We start from the raw sequence: 25,110 nt of genomic DNA on the forward strand, positions 1-25,110 counted from the left end.
TTGATCCCTGAGGCATGCCTCTAGTAATCAGCTGCCAGCTGGACTTTGTACTGCTGATCACCACACTTTGAACCCAGCACACCAGCCAGGTTTCCACCCACCTTATTGTCCACTTAACCAGTCCAGATCTCATCAATTTGGCAGCAAGAATACTGCAGGAAATGATGTCAAAGGCCTGCTAAAATCAAGGTATACAACACTCACTGCTCTCCCTTTCATCACACAGCCAGGATCTCATCATAGAGAGCAAGCAGGCTGGTCAGGTATAATAACAAAATGTTTCTTCTTCAAATAATCCTCACTTCCTCTCTTCTTCTGGGGTGTAAACTAAATAGAAAAACATGCAAATCCTAGATGTAAATTTGCCTGGTAAATTTTTATACAATGCCATTATTACACGCATACATTACTGCAACACCCAAAGTCTCAAATTCAAAGCCGGAGTGCTATTACAGAGAGATGAAAGAATGCTATCTTTGTTCAGAAGGAATTTACAGCCCAGGACTAAACTTTAATATAAATGACTCATGATTTTTTTTTGCCAGTGTAATACTGTTTCTCTTGGGAATGATTGTGCGAATTATTGCTTGCTAATAAAAGGTAGTTGTTCAAGAGTCAGCTTACAATTTTGTTTATCTAAGAATTCACAAAGCTAATAAATGTAGAAAGCATTATCAAAAGGCTACATTTCCACTGTATATTATAATCAAAGGAATAATGTCATACAATTTTGCATACCTAGGCAGCAAACATTGTTAGGCAACAGCAACTTAGATTTGAGGTACAAAAACATGCTTCTACTCGAGAGACTTGTCTAAGCTTTCCTAAACACAGAATCTTTAACACCCTATCTCACACTAACGAGCAATGTTTTAGAGAAGAATGGATAGTTTATCTATATGATAGATGGTTTCTGCCCTTGGATGAATGCAAATCATTACCATTACTAATCAACGATGATATCCAGAGTACAAGTACCAGTTCCTTTCTGCAGAGGTTTTTGTTGGCTCCGTTGGATTTTGGAGTACTCAGCAGTTATGTGAGTGCTGAGAATCCACTGCAAATCCATCATAATTGGAAAATTCATTGTAGAATAGCAATAAAACAAAAGTTATTTCCTTCTTTCTCTCCTAGCTCAGTCAGAGAACATCCAAAATACAGCAAACACTGTAAAGACAGAAAATGAGATAAATTGTTTTCAGACTACTTGTCCCTGTAAATAATCTTGGACCTCAACAACAGAAATGGACGTGAAAATTGTTCTGAGTTTTCATGGACACTAAAGTACTGCAAAGAAACTTCATGCCCAATATCAGCAGAAATATTTCTTGGTCAGTTTTGTCCAGATCATTCGTTACTCACACAAGTTTGGCTAAGTTTCAATCATATCCAATTCTACCTTAGAAGTTCCATATAGTTTCTTTTGCCAGAGCCCTAGAGATGCATCATCTAGAATCATCTGCCAGGACGGACTGATGGTGATCTGAATCCATTCATAAATCCTTACTGATTTACGCACAAGCAAAAATAGGCCAAACTCCAGTGCATTCTTAAAACTGAGACATTCAGGTGTACTTGGTGCATCCCAGCAATATGTGATGCAGCCCAGACAGATGAGGCATAGCGCTCGTCTCCACATTGTATTACTGTCCGCTAGTGGATGTTCTAGTTTTAAACTGTGATCTTGAGTGCTATCATGAAGCACATGCAAGAGAACCGGGTGATCAGACCCAGTCAACATGGGTTCACAAAAGGCAGGTCTTGCCAGACTAACCTGATCGCCTTCTATGACAAAGTGACTCGGCTGCTGGATGAGGGAAAGGCTGTGGATGTGGTCTTCCTGGACTTCAGCAAAGCCTTTGACACAGTTTCTCACAGCATTCTGCTTGAGAAACTGTCAGCCTCTGGGCTGGACAGGCACACACTCTCCTGGGTGGAAAACTGGTTGGATGGCCGGGCCCAGAGAGTGGTGGGAAATGGTGTGAAATCCAGCTGGAGGCCAGTGACAAGTGGGGTTCCCCAGGGCTCAGAGCTGGGTCCAAGCCTGTTCAATGTCTTCGTCAATGATCTGGATGAAGGCATCGAGTGCACCCTGAGCAAGTTTGCGGACGACACTAAGCTGGGTGGAAGTGTCGATCTGCTGGAGGGTCGGGAGGCTCTGCAAAGGGATCTGAACAGGCTGGACCGCTGGGCAGAGTCCAATGGCATGAGGTTTAACAAGGCCAGGTGCCGGGTCCTGCACTTGAGGCACAAAAACCCTATGCAGTGCTACAGACTAGGAGAAGTCTGTCTAGAAAGCTGCCTGGAGGAGAGGGACCTGGGGGTGTTGGTTGACAGCGACTGAACATGAGCCAGCAGTGTGCCCAGGTGGCCAAGAAGGCCAATGGCATCTTGGCTTGTATCAGAAACGGTGTGACCAGCAGGTCCATGGAGGTTATCCTCCCTCTGTACTCGGCACTGGTGAGACCGTTCCTTGAATACTGTGTTCAGTTCTGGGCCCCTCACCATAAGAAGGATGTTGAGGTTCTGGACAGAGTCCAGAGAAGAGCAACAAAGCTGGTGAGAGGGCTGGAGAACAGGCCTTATGAGGAGCGGCTGAGAGAGCTGGGGTTGTTTAGCCTGGAGAAGAGGAGGCTGAGGGGAGACCTCATTGCTCTCTACAACTACCTGAAAGGACATTGTAGAGAGGAGGGTGCTGGCCTCTTCTCCCAAGTGACAGGGGACAGGACAAGAGGGAATGGCCTCAAGCTCCGCCAGGGGAGGTTTAGGCTAGACGTTAGGAAAAAATTCTTTACAGAAAGGGTCATTGGGCACTGGAACAGGCTGCCCAGGGAGGTGGTTGAGTCACCTTCCCTGGAGGTGTTTAAGGCACGGGTGGATGAGGTGCTGAGGGATATGGTTTAGTGTTTGATGGGAACGGTTGGACTCGATGATCCGGTGGGTCTCTTCCAACCTGGTTATTCTGTGATTCTGTGATTCTGTGAAACCTTTCTTGGAGATGGGAGCAGGAGTTGTATCTGAGCTGCGGCAAGAGTAGTGGTAGACAGGGACTGGCAAGCGTCTACCTAACTTGGGCTTCTCCAATGTGCAGGATGAAGATGATGACAGTGATACTACGCAGGACTTTGCAGCCTTCACCTTTTAAACATGATGATATCAATGGACTGCTTTTAGAGCTGAATGCAGGGCTTTGCCAGCCGGAGACAACTTCATTAGCAACTGCCTGGAGGGGAACTCTGTGCTGGTTTGAGTGGGACCTGGCTTGAAGCCTTTTTAATTTTCAAAAAGAGTAAGGGACAAGTGCCTGCACTACAGTAAGGCAGCAGTGACAGATTAAGTTGTCAGTTTTCCTTCTAAAGTTTTGGAAATTCAGTTTGGAAAATCGTAGTCTAGAAGTACACATCAAGCAAGTTCGGTTCCTCTGTAGATAAAACTGAAGCAGCAGGACGTACTGAATCAGGATTTTCCCTGTGTTATACCTGAAATAAAGTGTTTATAAGCATGTTGTAATAGTGGCGAATATGAAAGATGATTCACTGTCCACAAAGGCTAGAAACAAAACAGTGCGATAACACTGCAGATGGTTAAATAAGGGTTTCTTGTGCAATGTTTCACTACGTAAATTGTCCTCCTCTGTCCTCCAATGTCAACAGGACATAGTTGCTTGTTCTTCAGCAGGGCTTGAATACATTTTTATGGTACTCTCCTATGTTGATGCTTTTAGATTTAAATCATATGCAAAGGTGAATGCTCTGTGATGATTAGGGGGATTTTCTTTTGAGTTTGTAGGTTCACTTCATTCCAGAACAGGAAGCCGTTTTATTTACTTGCTTATTATAGCATCAGCATGATGAGCAGGATAGCTTGCTAGCTGCTGATGAAAAGGTTTGGAGATTAGCACTTTCCCCCAATGGGTGTTATGGCTCATATACCAAAGAGCCCTGAATAAAGATGCTGGAGATGTTTCAGACCTTAAAACTGTAACACTGTGTGTTAACTCAGATGAGTCTTGTATTTTATTACTACAGATAAAACATACAATTTAATTAAACGTGCACCTATAAAATGTAAGGTTCAGTTAACTCTCGACTTTGCTTCAATACAACCTACATAGGTAACTAATGGTAGCGTTATGTAAAGAATGAATAGCTTTTCAAGTCATAAAACACCTTGGAGCAATGTTGTTTTCTCAATTTATAACAGCTCCAATTTCAAGTTCAGTTTCTGCTCACATCATTACTTAACCCTTCATCTACTGTGCTCTTTCTCACTTGTCTGTACAGTTTATCTTAGACTCTATAATAGATCCATTACCACAGCTGTTTTTTGTATCGTAAGTGTAAATGTATTTCAACCTGCATGCACCCAAACCCAGGGCTGAATTTTAAATGGGGGAGACACAATATTTAGAAGAATGAACATACAGTGTTATAGTTAGAACACCACAAGAACAGAGCCAATGAAAGTATATAAAACTTGGATATGCTTTTTACTGGTGGCATATTTGAAAGTCAAAGGAATTGAATCACAGGATGTTAGTTTTCTATGTACAACCAGGTGCCTCAAGGATTCATCTTTTATTTTTGTATCCAACTAATTTTTTTTTTATCAACAAGCCTTAATAGGCTGATGATGTTTATATAACTTCTAACTTCTGCTTTCAACCCAAAATCTAAAGCACTGCCGCTGTGCAGACATATATTCCTATCCACTTAGCAAGGTCAAGAGACGTGGTCTTCAGCTGGGATAAACAGAAGAAAATGAAAACCCAACATTTGATTTGAATTAAACCAACTGATGAGACATGCAAGATCTTCTTGCAACAAGTATCTGTAGTATTACCCATCTACCATATATTTAAAGAGCCTTTCGTGAAAACAAGAAGCACAGACTTCCTTTCTCTGAAACACTTTTTTTCTTTGCTAAGGCAGACTTAGAACATCCCCTTTTCAAATGCTCATTCTTCAGCCATTTCTCCTCAGAAGTTGAGTGATATTTCAACTTCAATAAATTATATTGGAGGGGTGTTTTTGGAAACAACAGTTAGCCCAAGTTCTCCCAAATTAAGTTTGGCATAGTGAACATGGTATTTTCTGTAAAACAGGAACAAAACAGAAGCAACTCCGCTCCTTGAATCAGTGAGTGGTGCATTGGATGACAAGAGCAGTTTATACTGTGCATCCTTTTGTCTGATTTAGGATGCTTCCTTAGCATATACAGCAGGCAGCATCTCTGAAGCATACTTTTCTTCCTTCATTTCTCTTATCAGTGCTTTCTCCCTCATCCTTGGCTGGCTTGAAGAAATGCTCAGCATGCAGGTGATCAGCTAAGAGGTGTAAGTGCCAAGAGCAACAGAAACAGAAATAGAAAGTCCAGGTAGTACAGTACAGGAACACTGTGCCTGGGGACAGGAGGGCAAGGGAAAGTCAGACAACTTGGTGCCCTGTCTCTCTGGGCTTTAGGGTACTAATCCTTCCCCTCCTGCAGCTTTCTTGCTCAGGGCCACATCAGGCAACTCCACCTCATGCATCTTTACGGAGCACCAGTGTAACACCAGGGTAACACCTGGTGGGGAAAGGAAAGCTCAGTGCTGGGTCTTTATGTTCCCTTCAGAGGGTTTTTTGCTGGCCAAACATGTGCAGGATACAAACACTCTCCTGCACTGCTTGGAGTTCATGCTCTGAGAGGTGGGATCATCTTCACATCCCTGCCTTCTTAATTTGCTCTGGTTTAGGGAAGTTATTCTGACTGTGGTAGGGTTGCCTGAAGTTATGCCTCTTGTGTCATGCAGAGGTGATCCAAAGTAGAGACCAGTTGTGGAACTGGCCTTTTGTCCAGATTTGTTAAAGGAAATTATGACATCATCCATTTCTTTGGCTTTTAGACATTTACTTTTTTCTTGCTGTTTTACAACATCTTTTGCCAATGGAAAAATGCAGATTGACTCAAAGGAGAGGTCATCAAATAATGTTTTTCTTACCTGCAGCCACTCAGATTTCTATTTAACAAACATATTTAATTAAATTAATCAGAAGTAGACTTAATACAGTTTACATGACAAAAGACATATAACTGCATTAAGGAAAACATTTTAATTGGCATTTGACAGATGTTAAAGGAAGTGCATTCCAAGGTTATATTGACTGCATTTGTTTTCCTGTCCTGTAGAAAGACTAGTCATCAAATTACCTGCCTTGTGGCAGCAATAAAAATCTGTATCATTACAGTATGGGAATTCATCATTCCTTAACTGTCATCCTGAAGGTGCATCAAAATATTTCCCCAATCACAATCATTGGTCACTTTTGAAAGTCATATCTAGAACTGTAAAGAATTTTTTTTAAAAAAATAATTTTTGTTGTAAATTGAAAGAATTATCATAAAAATTTCCTCTGAATTTTGGTTGGTGAAAAAATGTAAACACAAACCTGCTTTGTATCAGTACTTTATGAATGTTGTATTTCAAACTCATGGAACAGCTTTTATTGATTTATCTTCCCTCTGATGTGCCTTCCAAACCAACCAACCATATACACACACAGGGTTAGGGAGATGATTGTAGTATTGGATAAAATCAGTGTTTTCCTTGCCCTCTGCTTCCCATTTCTAACCAGTCCCTCCCTATTTGCTACTTTCGTAGTGGCAGGTGATGGGGGAATTAAAACCAACTGGAATGAAGGGCAGATGGTTTTTTCCACTCAAACTGAAACCAATTTGTTAGAATGATCTCAAAGGAGAAAAGAAATCTCTTTGAAAAGCAATCTTTTCTCCCTCAGTGTTTCTCACGGAAAAATAACATTTTCAGCCAGTACAGTCCTAGCATGTTTGTGTGTGTGTATTTAGAAGTATACTCAACCCTTGGTCTCCTGCTGCCTTGTCTCCAGCCTTCAAGGTTAGGTTAGAAAGGTGTATTTCAAGAAAGGCACAACACATAGGAATAGGTAGCACCTGCAATGATCATAACCATTCATTTCAATGAAAAGAAACATTTTGTGCTATTTCTAAATGGGATGGCAGAACTTTTACTCCTGAATTTCACTTAGGCTTGATTGCATGTCTAAAGTTATTCACTTTTTCCACAACTTGGTCGTTTAGCTTTTATAACTGCAGTTTGAAAATTAAAGACACTCACTTGTTTTCATGGGAGCAGGGAAGGCTAACACTGAAGTCTTCTACAAATTTTCATGCTTTTAGAACACGGGCAACATTGCTCTCATCTGTGTGGTGCCTGATTCACACAGTCTGTATCCATCCTTACTGAGGGGACACCTGACTAACATTGTCAGTGTATTTTGCAAAGAACAGACTAAATCCTCATTCCTTTCTAACAGAATTTAATCAGCAAGAGAGGAACACATTTTCTGAAACCTCTAGTATGAAGTTAAAAAAATGAAGCATAAAAATGCCTTCTTAATGCTTTTATCCTGATCTCAACAGCTCTGTGTTTGTACTAGAATTTTTTGTTTGTTTGTTTTTTCCTGTTATCTTCTTCCTCATTTATCTCACATGCAGAAGGGCGCCTAGTATGCTGCTTGAATGCAACCTTGTTCAACGAGATTTTCTCTGAGTCAAACATTTATAGAAGCCCTAATGAAGTCATACTCAAAGAACTGCATCTGACTCTGCTATCCCTTGTAGATATGTATTAAACACTTCATAAACATTTGCATGAAGAGGCAGACCATCAGTCTGGTATTGTAAAACCATATGTTGAAAATGTCTGAGGATCTAAGGCCTTTCTGGCAATTTCCCTCACTTCTACTTGGTCCATAACAGAGATGTGCAAAAGCTAGAGTTATTTTCGTTTGAACAGTGAGAGAAGCAAGAAGTTGCATGCACGTATAATTCAGATAAAATTTAAGATCTTTAAATCTTTGCTTTATAGGAATGAAAATCTTCCATAGTACATTTAATTTCATTTGAAGCGTGACACTTGACTCTGTTAGGATCCCTTGATGGCTGAGGATGGTGCAAAACACCCTGTTTACTGCAAAAAACACAGGGTTAGAGCATTCAGAGGGAAGTTCGAGGCACTGCGGGGAAAGGCAACACTTCTGTTTCTTCCAGGCACGTGAATTTTGTTCCGCAGTTTTCCTTTTCTACACCTCCTTCCTCCCACCCTCCCCAAGCAAACTATTTTGATTTGGCCATAATGCACAGCTCATTTGGGGTAGCAAAACCCAACTATTTCACTAGATTAATTCTTAACTGGAAAACATTCGTTATCTCCTGGAGAGCAATGTGTCAAGAGGGGCCTCCTTGTTGGGCTCAGCATGGTATGCTTGGATACAGAAATAAAAACACTAAACGCTCTGATTTTACGGCTACGGAACAGCTTAAGGATCAGAAGACTGCAGATGCAGCATTTGCCTCAGTTTGTGTTCCTAACACTGGCTAAAAGAAAAAGCAAAAATAGTGATCACGGCGGCTGTGCAGCAGCCAGCCTACCAGCAAGCGCATGTAGAGTGATATATCCAGGCTGAGGTTCTTGCTGGGGGAAAGAAGCAGCACACATTCGTGCATGTGGGAAGAATGGCAATCTCCTGCCCAGAAAGGGGCACAAAGGCTTGTGTAGGAAAACTTGTCCACTCTCACAAGAACTGTGCACTTTTAAGGAGGTTCATGACATTTTTATGGTGGGAGTCTAATTCAGAAAGGGGTTTTCCCCGGAGAGTTCAGTGCACTCTCTCTGGAAACAGGTTGGGGAAACGCTGCCTGCAGGGCTGTTGGGCAGCTCTACCTTCACTGTTTTTGAACACCCCTCTCCAGGACACTCCTGCCTGCCCCACCTCATCCCTGCTTGCCAGCTGGGCCCAGCAGAGAGCAGATGTGGCAGCTCTAGACTTCTCCTAGGCAGCTTGGATCTCCACTTCACCCCGCAGGGTGATACTGGCAGAGGTGGCCATGCTGCTTGGATGGAGACACGAGACCTTAATACCCTCAGTGGCTGCATGGCCCAGCAGCTCCAGGACTGTGCCATGCTGGAGGGGGAACCACACTCACCACAGGGAAGGCTATCCTAGTCCAGCCTGGTGTCCTTTCTAACATCTATCCTGGTGAGATACAGGGCTTTAAATGGCCCATGAGCTGGCACCTGGAGATCACAGACCAGGCAAAGGCAAGAGCAAGCTCTTCTCAGGACCCATGTCTCTGCTTGGAGGCCAACCATTGTGTCTCAGCTTTGAAAGACTGAGTATCTGCCTTTTTTTGTTGGGATCCCAGATATTTAGAACATGTGGCTGTCAGTACAGGACATGTACCACAGCACAAGCCTGGGCACTGCTCCCCACCCCTCACCTCCTGGAGGCAAGGAAGGAGGGCAGGAAAAGTTTGTGGTGGCAGCGGGGTACAGCCAGATGCCAGGGCACTCAGTGTGGGGTGGCAAGGCTGGAGGGAAAAGACAAACCCCTGACCAGCAGTGCAGGGAGAGGGGGGCACTCCCTGGAGGCAATGGTGGGGGCTTTAGGGCAGGGGTGGTGACCTGGGGGTACTTTGCTGGAATGCACCCAGTGCCTGGAGGGTCTGTGATGGACACCAGGAGTGCTCAAGCTGAGGTAGCCCTTAATAATTTTAATAGAACAGCGAAGATGGTAGCAAACCCATCTTTTTAAATCCATCATTCCCTGCTTTCTGCTCTTTGGGTGCATATCTAAGTATATATCATGCTGCCAGCAATTGCAAAGCAATTAGTATCTGCCCATCAATATTAGCAACACATCTGTGTGTAACAGCACTTCTCTCTTGTCTATGAGACATCTCAAATGATTACATGCCTAAAACACTTTACCAAGTAAGTCTGTGAAATAAATGCCCTGGCTAAGGTTTTCTAGATGAGACATCCTAATCTTCCATTGTTTCTCATGAAAAACATATGGCACACCTTGACTGAAAACCTAAACCCCATGGCTATGCTACAAGGCAGCAGTTTTGAACTTTGGTGGAATGCTGATGGTAAATAGAAAGTTACCTACAATGCCTGAGTAGCAGCCACAGTATTGCAAAGGCAGGTTTCAATTCACTGAAACAAAATTTTAAGTAGAAAAGTAAATTTTGCAGCTGCTAACTAGTATAGAATTTTCCAAAAGTTTTTCTTAGATTGAGAATTAAAAAGCACATAGGAACAAAAGTCAACACTCACATTTTTCTTTATTTCATATATCAGTGCATATAAATGACCAAGACATTCTTTTCCCTTGAAGGCAATATGAATATTTGCTCAGGGGCATGGTTTAGTTGCTCAGGGTCATGGTTTAGTGGCAGGTAGGAATGGTTGGACTCAATAATCCAAGAGGCCTTTTCCAACCTGGTGATTGTATGAAATGCATTAATTTACTCCTTTCATAGCATCATAGAATGGTCTGGGTGGGAATGCACCTTTAAAAAGGGACATCTTCAACTAGATCAGGTTGCTCAAAGCCCTATCCAACCTGACTTTGAACACTTCCAATGATGGGGCATCCCCAGCTTCTCTGGGCAACCTGTTCCCGTGTCTCACCACACTTGCTGTAAAAAAAAATTGTTCCTTCTATTTGATCTGAATCATCCCTCTTTTAGCCTGAAATGGTTACCCCTTATCCTGTCCATTGCACTCCATAGGTAAGGCTCTGACAGGTGACTGAGGGATGCACTCCTGTCAAGACATGAGGTTCAAGACAGACTGCTTTCTAAGCTTCCCATCAGAGAGAAGCCTAGGTGCGGCTGGATCAGTCTCTAGCCCCAGACTTGGTCACTTGTTTATGATATATGCTAGTCACCAGTCAGAATTAGTGAAATTTATTTTAAATGACAGATGAAAAGAAGCTTGAGATTGCTGTTGATAAATTCACTTGCCAAGTTAACACTAAAAGATTATAACTGGTTAACAATGATCATACGCATACATATGTTTATGAAGTAACATGTACACATATATAAATATATATGAAGTAACAATTGAAATTCATGTTAGCAATTATTTTCCTGGAGGAACATCTGACAAAGTCTGAGGTGTGCAGTTCTTACCAAAAAGGCATCCTTTCATGGGTGTGAAGATGTGCAGGCCTGTTGACCCATTTGTTAGGTAAGGTGGTAATTTTTCCTACCCAAGAAAAGGGTTTTCAGGGGCCAATTTTGTACTTCTTTTTAAAAAATCTTTTGGCACCTCTTGGCAAGGTGGGACAGAGTCAGTTAGTATGTGTTGATTGGCTCTTCACAAGGCTGCTTGTGTCATCAGAAGTGAAGACTCAGCGGTTTGCCATGCCCTTGGAGCAGGGAGCTCAGTACATGCTTTTGGGGATACTTCTGCTCTTAACTAAAGTGATATCAGGCTGTGAGACCTCCACCTCACCCTAGGTGTCACTTAGTTGATTTGAGCGTTAGACCACCACTGGCTCCATCTCTCTCACCAGATAAAGTTGTTTGTTGCTCAATTTGAATCGCTCCCTTTTGCAAAATTTGGTGTTTGCCATCCACAAAACCTAGTGAAGTCTGTTATACCACACTGACACAACAGGAGCTGATAAAAGGTCTGTCCCCATTTTATAAGCCCCCTTTAAGTACCGAAAGGCCACAAAAATGTCTCCCCAGAGCCTTCTGTTCTACAGATGGAAGAACTCCAATTCTCTCAGCCTTTCTTACTGGAGGAGGTGTTCTAGCTCTCTGACCATTTTTGTGGCCCTCCCCTGGACCTGCTCCAACAGGTCCATGTCTGTCCTGTGCTGGGGACACCAGACCTGCAGTACTCCAAGTGGGGTCTCACCATTGTGGAGCAGAAGGAAAGTATAATCTCCCTCAACCTGCTGGCCATGATTATTCTGGTGCAGCTTTTTTCAGCTTGTCCTTGTTGTGTGACAACAGCCCAAGAACACTACTTTTCCCCTTATCATCTCACGTGGTGTTGAACAAGTGTCTGTAGCAAAATAAGACCAAGAGAAGTTTCAGGGCTATTTTTCTTTTGCTTGCATGTTTCTTCCAAAATTCTCCATTTTCCCTTTTTGAGTAGATTTCTAAGTTTTGTAATAAAAAAACTGAGAATATGAAATCCTTACCAGCCTACCTCTAGAAAAACATCGGTGTTATTTTTATATGTTATATTCGTGACAAATACTTGGTAGATCTCAGCACAGAAGTGCACCTGCTGCAAGCACTCGTCAGCTTTCACTGAGAACATCAACACAAGGACTACCAAATCCAAAAGCTTATTTGGGCCTCTGTGAATTGTTTTCACAAAAGATGTTACAGCAGTTTTGGTCTTTAACTGTTGAAATAGATTTAACTATGTCACAAATCTATTGAAGCAAGCTATAGCGACCACAGAGCTGGGACAACGACTCTTTACAAGACAAAACACATGACAAAGCAACATCCAGGAGGACCTCAACACATTTGAGAGATGGGTCCATGCAAACCTCTTGTGGTTCAAGAAGGCCTAGTGCAAGGTTCTGCACCTGGGTTGGGGCAATCCCCAGAATCAATATGGGCTGGGGGATGAAGTGGTTGAGAGCAGCCAGATAGAAAAAGGCTTGGGGATACTGGAGCATGAAAAAGCTTGGCACTAGCCACTGATGTGCACTCACAGCCCAAATGGCCAACTGTACCCTGAGCTGCATCAAATAAGCATGGCTGGCACGTTGAGGGAGGTGATTCTGCCCCTCTGCTCTGCTTTGGTGAGACCCCACTTAGAGTGCTACAGCTCTGGAGTCCCCAGCATGAGAAGGATGTGGTTGTAGCAGGTCCAGAGGAGGGCCACAAAAATGATCAGAGGACTGGAGCACCTCTCCTAGTAAGAAAGGCTGAGAGAGTTGCAGGTGTTCAATCTGGAGAAGAGAAGGCGGTGGGAAAACATTATTGCGGCCTTTCAGTACTTAAGGTGTGCCCACAAGAAACCTGGAGAGGGACTTTTTATAAGGGCTTGTAGTTATAGCACAAGAAGGAGTGACTTTAAACTGAAAGAAGGTATATTTAGATTCTATATAAGGAAAAAAATCCTTACTATGAGCATGGTGAGGCACAGGAACAGCTTACCTGGAGAAGCTGTGGATGCCCCATGCATGGAATTGTTCAAGGCTAGGCTGAATAGCATTTTGAGTAACCAGGTCTAGTGGGAGATGTCTCTGCCCATGGCAGGGGTGTTGAAACTGGGTGATCTTTGAGGTCTTGTCCAACCCAAACCATTCTATGATTTACTTTTTTTCCTGAATACTATTGTGAAATTAAAGAAAACTGTTTCTCAGAAGATTGAAGATAATGTGCTGCTTATGGGCTTCATGGTAAGGAGGGCATTTATTAGGATGTAGCAAACAAACCATCCTCAAGACCATGAGGATAAATACCTGTGTATTTATAGTATAAAATAGGCATGTTATCACCTGGTGAGTCGTAAGGAAAAAAAATAAAGAAACAAGTGCATCTAGGAGAAAATAAGTAATCAGTATACTGCTTCAAAACTCACTGACATAAATTTATTAAGATGAATTGAGTCATATAATGAATGGAGTGGTTAATTGAACAGGAACTATAAGAAAAATTAAGTTTCTCTCCTCTTTTAACTGAAGGAAAAAACAGGTTATCTTAAGTAAATAATGAGCAGAATAAAGAGTTTTAGAGTGGGGAAAGCTTATTCCTTCTTTATTATTGAATTAATAGGAAATATTAATTCTAGGATGTGGTCACAATATCACCTGCTTGTTTACTTTTCAGAAACCCTGCATCCACAAGATCCTGGATAAGCTCTCTTTAGGCAGCTTCACCATTCCAGGATATTTCATGAGCAAAGCAAAACAAGGGTGGTTGCTTGAAGTCTAACTACACTGAAGCTACTCCATTAGAAACCACTTTCATACTGTGAAAGGTTGTAACCTGTAAAGAGTCATTCTAGTAATGTGATCAGGAGTTACTGACCATGAGCTACACCATAATAATTCTATGCTCAACATCTGAAAACATAGGTCATGAGAAAATGAAGTAAAAATAAAGTGGAAGAAGCAGAAGCTGAGCAGCTACTTGGACCACTTCTCTTTCTTAAAGCAAATCCAAACAGCTTCGTGAATCTTGGAAAGACGTAGCATAGAAAAGCTATTGTATGACTCATCATTGTATGATGCTGATGACAAGTGTGAATAATTTCTTAATAAGCAGTGAGAAATCAGAGCAATACTAGTAATAATCCAACAGGGCCATCAAGCATAAAATTTCTGTACCTTGCATGGCATACAGTTCAGCAGAACAAAGAGATTCTGATGTATACAGTCCTTAAATCTATTATGTCTCAACCCATCTGCTAGTGCAAAAGCATACATGGGGGTCTGAGGTATTTTTGTTCTTCCTTCAGTACACTGGTTACTCACATAGATGGTAGGACACATGGTAGGTAGGAGGCTCTTCTGAGCTGTGTCATCCCTGTCCTGCAAGTCAGAGATTATCAACAGCCTCGTGCTGATTCAAATCTTGGGCAATGGGAAGATAAGGGCAAGTTGGGAAAATCATGTTGCACAGGTGGTGGCATCATTCCAACAGACCCCCACTCTTCAATTCCTAAACTATTAATGTTAAACATTTATAAGTGTGTGACAAATGAAATTGTTATTTGCAAAGTCTTTTTTCCAGTTAAGCAATTTAATACATGAATGAATTAGCAAACAGAAGGATATAGAAAATAAAATAGAGCATCGTACTTGTGTTTACATTAAATGGTCACTTGTATTAATGTTTATAGCTGGTTTATCTAAGGGCAACATCCTATCATTCATTATTCATCAATATTAATGAACTTTTTGTCCTCTAATTTTGATAAAGAGTTTTGCCTGCAACATAACTTGAGTACAATTCTTGAAGGAAGTTTGGAGAACATCAAGGAGCTGAAGTAGAAGACAATTGACAAGGGAAGAGTATGTTACAGGGAAGATATGTGTCTATGTTAGTAAATAAATGCATACTGCTAAATACCAAGAGATGTTATTTTATCTACTGCCATTATATCAATGATCAAGTCAATCCTTATTTTCACCTCATGAAACCCATAATCCTGTGGACATTCTCAGAAGGCCTCTAACAACCACTGGCAGATCTAGATGTGTTAGAAGACTGTAGTAGTGGCTGCAGTCTTGGTAGAAAAGGTGGATGCTGCTATTACTCTTTGTTGCATGTGATATCAAAACTCCCATTCAAATAGGGCCTGTTCAGCCTGTTTACTTCAAGGGAATGGTCTGATCACAAGGATAATGGCTGTCATCCAGGGGAGAAGAGAGGAAAAGAAACATCCGTCCATGGGGATTTTCAAGACCAGCCTGCAGATAGCCCTGAACAGCCTGACTTGATCCCAAAATCAGTCCCACTTTGGGCAGGAGGTTGAACTAGAGACCTCCTGGGGGCGCTTCCCACCCAAGGGATTCCATGACAAAGAAAGCATGAGAACAAGGAACCATAATCCCTATCCCTTTCGCTGGAACTGTGAAAGCTCTGAGAAAGCAATACGAGTACTTATGTGTCCAAAATAGTCATCTCACGGAAAATAAGGAGGGCCTGTGTTCCAAAGTACATTACCAAATACTTTTCACATTTGACAGGTAAAACTTGCAACAGAATGCACAAAAAACTTTTCTTAAGCGATGCTTAAAAGAGAAAATAATCCTTGATCTATTCTTTCAAGGAAACAAAGAAAACTGCTATTAAACACAGTTATTGGACTTGGGATCCTAATCAGTGGTAGACATGGAGACACAAGTAGACTCCAGAGCCCTAAGGAGGCAGTTTTTGTGAGATACCATTATCCTCATTTTCATTAAGATTACATTTAGACAGAATACAGACGGAGAAACTGAATCATTTTTGGATCTCTTCTGTGGTACCCAGCTCTTCCTATTGCAGCATGTGAGAAGCCAGCACATACCATGACTCCATTTAGACCAAGTGCCTAGAAATTTGCTGTAGCAGTTTCTAAATTGTGGAGATACTGCAAAATCAAATGAAAAAGAAAAAAAAAAAGCTGTGTTCCTTTCTTTCACTTGCAAAACTTAGGTTTTTTTTTTTTTGCAAAACAGCTTTCATGTCTAGTCTGCACAGGTAAATAGGAGTATGAGCTTTATAATCCCAATTTTAGGATGCATGGAATGGCTTTTATGTAGCTAAATTACATTCTGAAATGCTAAGTGGTGCTATGTTTTTCTTATACAGAAGCTGTTTAATTGGATTTCCTGTAGCCTAGCTCTGAAGTCAGAGGTGACTGCTGTTAGAACATCAGAAGGTAAAGCAGGTTTTTCTATATAATATATAGTACCTCAGTAATCTTTTTGGTGGAATGAGATATAAAAAGACCTATATAACTGACTCATATGATGTCTGATAGCTGAAGCTAGAGAAATTCAGGCAAAAAAGCACATCTCACTAGATGAAAGGTATTTATTCTCTATCCAAGTAAATCTGTAAATCAACATTAAATGCTTAGAAGATATGTTCAAGCAGAAGGTAAGGGTTTGATGCAAAAAAAAACCCCAAACCAATTGGTAAAGTTATGGACTGATCTCTACAAGATGGCAAATTATTCTAGTAATGCTTTCCAGGGCATTAGTCATTTTGCTAGCAGCTGTGTTGACACCACCAGGCCACTATCATTAAAACCTGCATGAAACAGAACTTCAGCTAGAAACTAATAATCAGACCTTTTCTTCACAGACTGATCTGTTTTTCAGAAACTGATCGGTGAAACAAATAGATCAAATACCCTTGTGTTTGATCTTTTCTATAGGCTCTTTTTCGCTAAAGGGTTCTATTCCCATTCATGCTGTGAACATCTCCAAATAGATCTCCTAGCCAAGGAATAGAAATATCCCTTCTCTACACTTTTTGTCTTACTTTTTATGAGGCTGTATGCTGGCTTTTTAATTGACATCCAAGCTCCCTTCAGGCTGCCACCTTGTTCCATAAATGCCTCTCTGGGCAGCCTCTCATTATTCACAGCTTCTGGTAAGTTCACTTCCATTTGCAAATATTTAGCCATAAACAGGAACTTTAATAACTGTTGTGTGGGTTCTGTGCCTATAAAACAGTCTGTAAGCATATTTTAGCTTTTTTTTTTTTTTTGATGCTCTTTCTTTGCTAAGGTTAAATTCGGATTTTGGCACAGAATTCTGTCTTTGCCTCCCCTGTTGTAGAGAATTTTGCTAATGTCTTGATATTTCTGTAAAATAATCATTCCTTTCTGACTCAGGGTATGACCATTGCTCTCAGAAAATTCTTCTATGCAAGGATGAGACATTATAACAGTAAGAAAAATTATTTAAAATTATCACAACATTTGGCCTCACAGAAATAATCAATTTGCACATAACTCTGATTAACTTAGCCTATTAGCCTTTGTTTCCTAATGTAAAAACTTGAGTACTTACTACAGACTTTCATATTCTGTTACAAAAGCCAGTCTGTAGTGTTTTGTTTCATTCTGCTAATGTTCACATTTTCTTCAGGAGTACTTCTTGCTGTCCCAGTTCTTCAGAATATAGAACTGTAATTCCAACTCAGTGGCTATGCTTCAAGTTTCCTAGTTCACATAGCATAAGGTAAACATCAGAGATCTTGTGAGCTTAAAACTATTAATGTTTTAGGTCCTAGACAACATGCAATTTTACCATAAATGACCAAAAAAGACATTTCTCTGGAACTCTCTCTCTCTCCATCTCCATTTCTCTCCCTCTCCATCTCTCTCCCTCACTCTTTCGCTGTTTTCTTCAGTAATGTAGTGGACTGAAGTGGCCCCAAGACTTCCCATCTCCACTATCAGTTCCTATTCATGCATCATAGTTTATCACCATCTCAGATATACCTATGCAATATGAGATCATGTTATAATCCTGATAAGCACAGCTATCCACTTTTTATGGAAAAAAGCATGCTCTTGTCCTGATTTGCACCCTGTTGCAATGTCATGACTGAAAGGTCAGTCAACCTCACAAGAGCATACAGAGCAAGGGAGAGCTTAAAACTGCTTTACCTCTAGAGAAAATACAGTTTTAAGAGATGTGATTCAATTTGAATAACTCACATATGGTGTTCTCAATACTATGATTCAGCTGAAAGCATTTAAAGTAGGAAGGTAAAATTAGAGTTTAGAAATGTCCAGTTCAATAATGGTGTTTACAGAAGACATAAACCACCTCCTTTATCCTCATTTCTGTATTCCAGTATAGCTGCTGATTTAGCAAAGTAATTAAACCATGCCTAATTTTAAGCATCTGAGGAGTCCCATTGGGTTCAAAGAGATTATTCATATGCTTAAGTACATTGCTGAATCAGTGCTGAAATGAAAATAGTTACGTAATTACAGGAGTATAGAGCTGCAAATGTGATGTTTAAAAGAGAGAGGCTAATTTACAGGATGATAGGAACATTTAATTGCAGTTTGGAGATAGAAGGAAATCCACAACCATAAATGATAATACAAAACACAGCATGTCTTTTACAATCACTGAGGCATCTTTAACTTGGAAAGCTTAAACTGACAACACAAGAAGGTATATGAATAGCACAGTGCTACAAACAAATTTTCACATACAGGCTTTGTATATGTCATTCTATACCTGTACACTTCTATGTAACAATGTCTGCTTTTCAGCATCCTTGCATTTTTACTCTAACCTAACACATGTTTCACTGCCCTGTAATGCCCGGGTGGTAATTCTGAATTATTTCACAAGCCATTCCATTATCCCAGCTACAGGACCAGAAATCTCTGATAGGCTACTGGGCTATACTGCCGTTTTTTAAAAGAAAAAAAATCTTCTGTCACTGATTAAACACAGCATTTCTGTCCATAACCACAGATTTTAGGGACTTATTATCCAAATCTACCCAGAGCAGAAGGCAGTCCTCCCCTGCAAGTAGGGACTATCTCATGTGGCAATGGTGGGTTACATGGGTGCCATCCTCTGCCCACCACACGCTTCTCTGATAGGTTTCCACTTTTTCTTTGTACAGGGAAGGACAAGTTAGAATCATAGAATAACCAAGTTGGAAGAGACCCACCAGATCATCAAGTCCAACCATTCCTATCAAACACTAAACCATGCCCCTTAGCACCTCGTCCACCCATGCCTTAAACACCTCCAGGGAAGATGACTCAACCACCTCCCTGGGCAGCCTGTTCCAGTGCCCAATGACCCTTTCTGTGAAAAATTTTTTCCTAATGTCCAGCCTAAATCTCCCCTGGTGGAGCTTGAGGCCATTCCCTCTTGTCCTGTCCCCCGTCACTTGGGAGAAGAGGCCAGCACCCTCCTCTCTACAACCTCCTTTCAGGTAGTTATAGAGAGCAATGAGGTCTCCCCTCAGCCTCCTCTTCTCCAGGCTAAACAACCCCAACTCTCTCAGCCATTCCTCATAAGATCTGTCCTCCAGCCCCCTCACCAGCTTTGTTGCTCTTCTCTGGACTCACTCCAGAGCCTCAACATCCTTCTTGTGGTGAGGGGCCCAGAACTGAACACAGTATTCAAGGAGCGGTCTCACCAGTGCCAAGTACAGAGGGACAATAACGTCCCTGGACCTGCTGGTCACACCGTTTCTGATACAAGCCAAGATGCCATTGGCCTTCTTGGCCACCTGGGCACACTGCTGGCTCATATTCAGTCGGCTGTCAACCAACACCCCCAGGTCCTTCTCCTCCAGGCAGCTTTCTAGACAGACTTCTCCTAGTCTGTAGCACTGCATAGGGTTGTTGTGCCCCAAGTGCAGGACCCGGCACTTGGCCTTGTTACACCTCATGCCATTGGACTCTACCCAGCAGTCCAGCCTGTTCAGATCCCTTTGCAGAGCCTCCCTACCCTCCAGCAGATCAACATTTCCACCCAGCTTAGTGTCGTCCACAAACTTGATCAGGGTGCACTCAATGCCTTCATCCAGGTCATTGATAAAGACATTGAACAGGCCTGGACCCAGCACTGAGCCCTGGGGAACCCCACTTGTCACTGGCCTCCAGCTGGAGTTAACTCCATTTACCACCACTCTCTGGGCCCGGCCATCCAACCAGTTTTCCACCCAGGAGAGTGTGTGCCTGTCCAGGCCAGAGGCTGACAGTTTCCTAAGCAGAATGCTGTGAGAAGCTGTGTCAAAGGCTTTACTGAAGTCCAGGAAGACCACATCCACAGCCTTTCCCTCATCCAGCAGCCGAGTCACTTTGTCATAGAAGGCGATCAGGTTAGTTTGGCAAGACCTGCCTTTTGTGAACCCATGTTGACTGGGCCTGATCACCCAGTTCTCTTGCATGTGCTTCATGATAGCACTCAAGATCACCTGTTCCATGACTTTCCCTGGCACTGAGGTCAGACTGACAGGCCTGTAGTTCCCTGGGTCCTCCCTGCGACCCTTCTTGTAGATGGGCACAACATCAGCCAGCCTCCAGTCCAGAGGAACTTCCCCAGTCTTCCAGGACTGTTGGGAGATGATGGAAAGGGGTTTGGCCAGCTCATGAAGCTTCTGAGATTTCTTTACTGCAGATGGCAACATGATGTGTTCAGAAAAAACCTTCACAGGAAATGCTTCAGCCCTGCACAGGCTCCATGAAGTAAGGGTAGATGCATCATCTGCTGACCCAGTATAAGCTGCCCTGTCTGCAATGGTGAGCTCTGAAAGGTGGTCTAAAGAGTAGAATAGAAAACCCCTGGGTGCCTGAGTCCCATCCACCTCCAGAGTTCATATCCTTGAATTATGACTACAGAGAGGTAGTATCACACCTTTCTCTGTTCTGTTTATAACCCACAAGCAGCTTCAGAAGGGAGAGGTCTACAATTATCCGTTGAAAGAATAGTTCTGAGTCATCTAGCCAGCCACATGCTGTTCTCAGTCATATCTAGTTAAGTCAGTGAATTTACATCAATGTAAGCCTACAATTTGACCTCAGTTGTGCTGTCGTGCATGCCCAGCTTTCTCAGCTGAATAGCTGGTGACTATAGAGGAGGTCAGTGATGTCTAACAACATTAACGAAACTAGAAGCTGTAACTATATATAACAGGTTTGTAAGGCTTTGTTCTCATGGTTGTTTCCTTCCTCTTTAAATTTCTCACCACTGCATAACACCGACACCATATTATCAGATACAGCAATTTTTCAAGGGATCACAGTTCAAATGTGGATGGACCACTGCTCTGCTTTGCAAATCAATACAGCTTGGAATAAATCTTGGTAATCCCTATCTGTATGAGGGTACAATAAGATAGGTAAATCCCACAAGAAAATCCAGTGCATTAAGAGGAAGTAATTGAGACACTCCTTTGTTTGTTTGGCTAGCGGGCAGAACAAGTTTGGGATGGTTTTATGAGGATGCCTGATGTGTGATACTTATGTTTATTAGCTCTTCAATTCCATTGAGTGCTTGCTCTAAAAGAACACTGGGCTATCCAGGCAGCCCAAAGCAGTAAACCAGTAACAACTTCACAATAAAGACTTAAAATCCATGTCAATGTGAAATATACTTGCAGAAGATCTTGGTAGTGTTAAGCCATGTTACGCCTCACAAAATGATTTCTCAAGCATATAAACTTGCAGAAATACTAGCAAAGATCACTGGTATCAACTGAAGTTGAGACAACTGTTTTCTGTGGTAAAACCAGAAATACTCAAATCTCACTGACAGATAGCGCTTACATAGTGCTTAGTACTTTACCTGTTAGAAGAGCATTGTGTCAGTTATCCACCATTTAAATCAAAGTTTTCTAAGGACAAAAGCCTGGTTTTAGAAGGTAGAAGGAAGTTGCTAGTTTTTAGAGTACAAACTTGGCACTGAAATTTGAGATTTCATAGTCCTCGTTACGCTGTTGTGACTTCAGTACTTCATAACCTTTGTTCCTGAGAAGGAGGATCATATTCCTGTCTGAGAGTTTCTAGAGTTACAGACTCCTGACTGTGCTGTAAGTGTAAATCACTGTGCTTTATTCTCTGTCTTCACCTCACTGCATTGAGTAAGAATAGATGATTGAGGGTGCATTTAATTTAGTCAATGTAATTCCAGTATCAGGAATAGTTGTGGACACTTAATCTCTACTGATGAGTATTTGTGAACAGGTGTATGAAAAAAGTTTTGCCAGCTTTTCCTGGTGGACTTCAACTAAATTAGATAAGACCAAGCATCTGAGCATGACTTTTTGCTACTTCTAAATTCACCACTTCTAAACAGTGCAAAGTGATCAATTTTCTTTCGAATAAATTGCCTATAATGCCTGCGAAAATAATCAAAGCGAGCCTCGAAGGGCAGTGCTTTCTCAGCAGAGGAGGACCATGGTGGTGAGGGGGCACTTGTCCCAGGCCTCCTGCCAGAATCCCATAGCAACTCCGTCAAACAGTCAGGGATTTGTCCAGGCACCCATGCACACATGCTAAGATTTTTATCAAAACATGATGACACCCTTGCTTACATTTTAAAGCTTTGCCCTAGCCAGGAAGTCTTGAAGCAGCCAAATCTGCACAGAAACAAGACCTGGGAGAGTTAAAAGGAACTGATTTTCAGTTTTAAAAGAATTCCTAATCGTCTGGTACTCTTCCCAACAGAAACACAGTGCAGCACCCTTGTCATGATTACAGGAATTACTGCACAAGCACCTGGCAAAAGAAACAAAATGGCATTGTCTGGTCAGTGAGGAATCAAGGGGAAAGTTTTGAGATCAATTGTAGGTAACCTCTGCAGCTCAAGTTTAAAGCACTGAACAACAATCCCCTGCAGCCTGCAAGCACTGAATAGAATTTAAAAAAGAAAAATAGTTCACTGGAATTCATTCAAGCAAGCAGGCTCTTTTTGAAAAGATGTAATGCTTATGTTCCATGAAAAAAAGAGGAAAATCAGAATTTAATGAAATTCACTTATGAAGTATGTGCGATTTTTCACGTTGTGAAAACAAGTGTACTATGTCATCATAGGTGGGCTCTGATGTCATATATTCCCTTAGGCTAGTGTTGCCTTTCTGCTGTCCCAGAAACATTCAACCCAATGAGAACCTTAGCAGTTTGGTGGTTTAAAGGTGAGTTGCAAAGATCTTTTGATTTTTGTTCTTAATTACTTTCTAAACGGTAAAAACATATACTAGGTCTTTATGAAGTAAGAATAAACATCCCTTTAATCTTCCAATTTTTTCATAGTGCTACCATTTTTTTAATTTGAAAATTATTAAAACAGTGGTCTTAAAAATTGGCAGATGGCAAACAAATCTTTCAAAACTACATATGTTAATTCAAAAATATGCACAAATGTGATAACCGTGTGATTTCTTGGCTTAATCCAGTAAACTCTGATTAAAAACTTTTTACATGGTTTTAATAATTGGCTAAAATAGTTATGGAGTTGTCTTAGTTCCTTTGTGCAGTCAGATATACTGTAATTAATTTCTATGACAAAAATGTTAGATGAAGGAAGAAAAGGAAATTCACCACTTGAAAATTTGTTGTTCTGACTTGAAATACCCTTGGTACGTAATGCCATCATGAAATATCAATGATCTGATTACCCAAAGCCAGAAGCTCAACATAAATTACCTTTCTTATGCATAAAAGCTGGGTTTTCTGCTATAGGAGTAGGATAAAATGTTTTTTGGATAAAAAAAAAAAGAATAAAGAAATGTTGCAAGAAGTCTAGTATTCCACTTTCATTGAGCTTTCCTGAACATGGCCAGAATGAGCCTCCCGAATACCAACTAACTGCAAATGCATTTAATGGATTATCGGTGAAACCCTAGTAACTTTGCAATTACCTTTAATTGGCAAATGGCACTTAAGGAAACATGATCACCAGTTTGCCTAGAAAGTTTGCTCTAGATTTCAGCATGAGAGAAGTAAGCAGTGCATCAGGAGGTGAAGGGAAAGCAAACTTTTGGAATGGAGCAGAAGTTTTTTGAACAGTCAAAATTTCACCCCACTTTGTATTCCCATCAGTATAGACTAATTGAAGCCAGCCTAAATCCATGCTCATACAAGGTCCGACACAAAAAAAACTTGAGACTGTGCCTGTAACTCTTTTTATTTAACAAGTTAAGAAAATCAGCTACGATCACCTTCAAAATACATCCCTTCTGAGTTGACACATAGATGCATATGATGCTGCCAATGTTCAAAGCAATTCTACAGATCATTATCTGAAAGGCTGTTGAGGATTTCCATCATTTTTGCTTTCACATCATCTGCTGACAAAAACTGAATTCCTTTGAGCACTGACTTAACCTTTGGGAACTCTTCATTGCAAGCCTCAGTCAATAACCAAAAAGTCTCCATCACAGTTTTCTTCAGTTTCACGAGAAACTTGATGCTAACTCACTGTTCACTTTTATACACCAACATTTTCTGATGGAGGGAAAGAAAACATCAATATTTGAACAGGTGTCCGCTCATACTGAGTGAAGTGATGGAGCTGAGGTTTGTCTCACTGTGACAGGATACAACATGTTCCATAACCTTCTTTTTGTCTTTCCTTTCCCACTCTTGGTTCCCAAGCCATAGAGGTGAGTGTTTTTGTGTCAAACTTCATATATTAATTCAGGCCTGCCCTATGAAAGCATCACACAAACAGGAACATCCCACAGAACTGAACAAAAAGGAAAAAATATTTTACTGAATTTTCACAAAGTTGCTGAAGTAACAGTCATAAAAGTTCAGTCAGGTTTCTCTTAAAGTATAGGATTACAAGACTGGAGATCCTCCTTTTGATGGCTGATGAGTACAGATTTCCAGGAACGTAAAGTCATATATCCTCTTGGTTCTTCTGCTTTCCTCATTGCAAGCTGTCAAGAATGCCCATCTCACAAACACACTGAGAAACTAAACTGTTTTTCAGGCATGCATTGGTCACAGAACAGAAGATACGCATGAATGGCAAGTTAGTTCATGCAAGCTGAAAATAGATTTTTTCCTCCCTCAAAAGAACCTTGCGACTTTACTCAGCTTGTGTCACCCCTAACCCTGTGCAGATCAGATTTTAAATTGTTGCAGCTTGTAAAGCATTAGGTAGCAGTTAAACCAAGAGGAACAATCCCCGAGAATGAATAACACTATTATGGCTGCATTACATCCTTTAACATACTATTTAGGAGGCTGAGTATGTTTGAAGGAATAATTTTCAGATCATGAAGAACCATGCCTTCCTGAAGAAAACATTCTTGCCTGATCACTTC

The sequence above is a fragment of the Phaenicophaeus curvirostris genome, chromosome 1 (genome assembly GCF_032191515.1).
Source record: "Phaenicophaeus curvirostris isolate KB17595 chromosome 1, BPBGC_Pcur_1.0, whole genome shotgun sequence".
In the NCBI taxonomy this organism is placed as follows: Eukaryota; Metazoa; Chordata; class Aves; order Cuculiformes; family Cuculidae; genus Phaenicophaeus; species Phaenicophaeus curvirostris.